The sequence below is a fragment of the Neophocaena asiaeorientalis genome, unplaced genomic scaffold, assembly GCF_003031525.2.
Source record: "Neophocaena asiaeorientalis asiaeorientalis breed wild unplaced genomic scaffold, Neophocaena_asiaeorientalis_V1.1 scaffold1348, whole genome shotgun sequence".
Lineage (NCBI taxonomy): Eukaryota > Metazoa > Chordata > Mammalia > Artiodactyla > Phocoenidae > Neophocaena > Neophocaena asiaeorientalis.
In genome coordinates this window covers 32327-32892 of record NW_020174093.1, presented here as the reverse complement: position 1 = coordinate 32892, position 566 = coordinate 32327, and positions in this window count along the sequence as shown.

Below are 566 nucleotides of genomic sequence, written 5' to 3'. Positions count from 1 at the left end.
CATTGTCTTCTACCCCCCACTTTAACTTCACCTCAGTTTTCTCAGTGCTTCTGGGGAACTTAACAGCTACTGTGCAGGCCACAGGGAATATGTGAGGCTTCCCTGGTTGTCTTCGTGTCTCCAGTTTGTCTTTCTTTTCTCCATAGCCCATCTACTCTCCTTCCTTGGAATCAGGGGTCCCTTAGCCCCATTTCCTTTTCCTATCTTGGGGGCCCCAGGGGCCAAGCAGTCCTCCATCTATTCACACCAAAGGCAAAAAAGCCTGGCTACCTCCCCCTTAGCACGTGAGGTTCCCACTCCCCTTCCCTCTGTTTCTGCCCAGCTTTGCTTTTCTTGAGGATTTCAAAGCAACAGAGGGTAGTGAGGGGAGGGAAGGAGGGCAGCCTGTGTCCCTGTGTAGGCAACTGCCTGACTAGGCCCTGACTGCTGTAACCAAGACCAGGACCCCAGCCCTTCTGCCCATTAACACCCCCCTCCCCTTGATCTTTCAAAGGCAGCTAATTGCTAGCATATCCCCCCTGGTTCCAGGCCTCTTTCCCTTCTGTTTCTTTGTTAAAAGTTTTGTG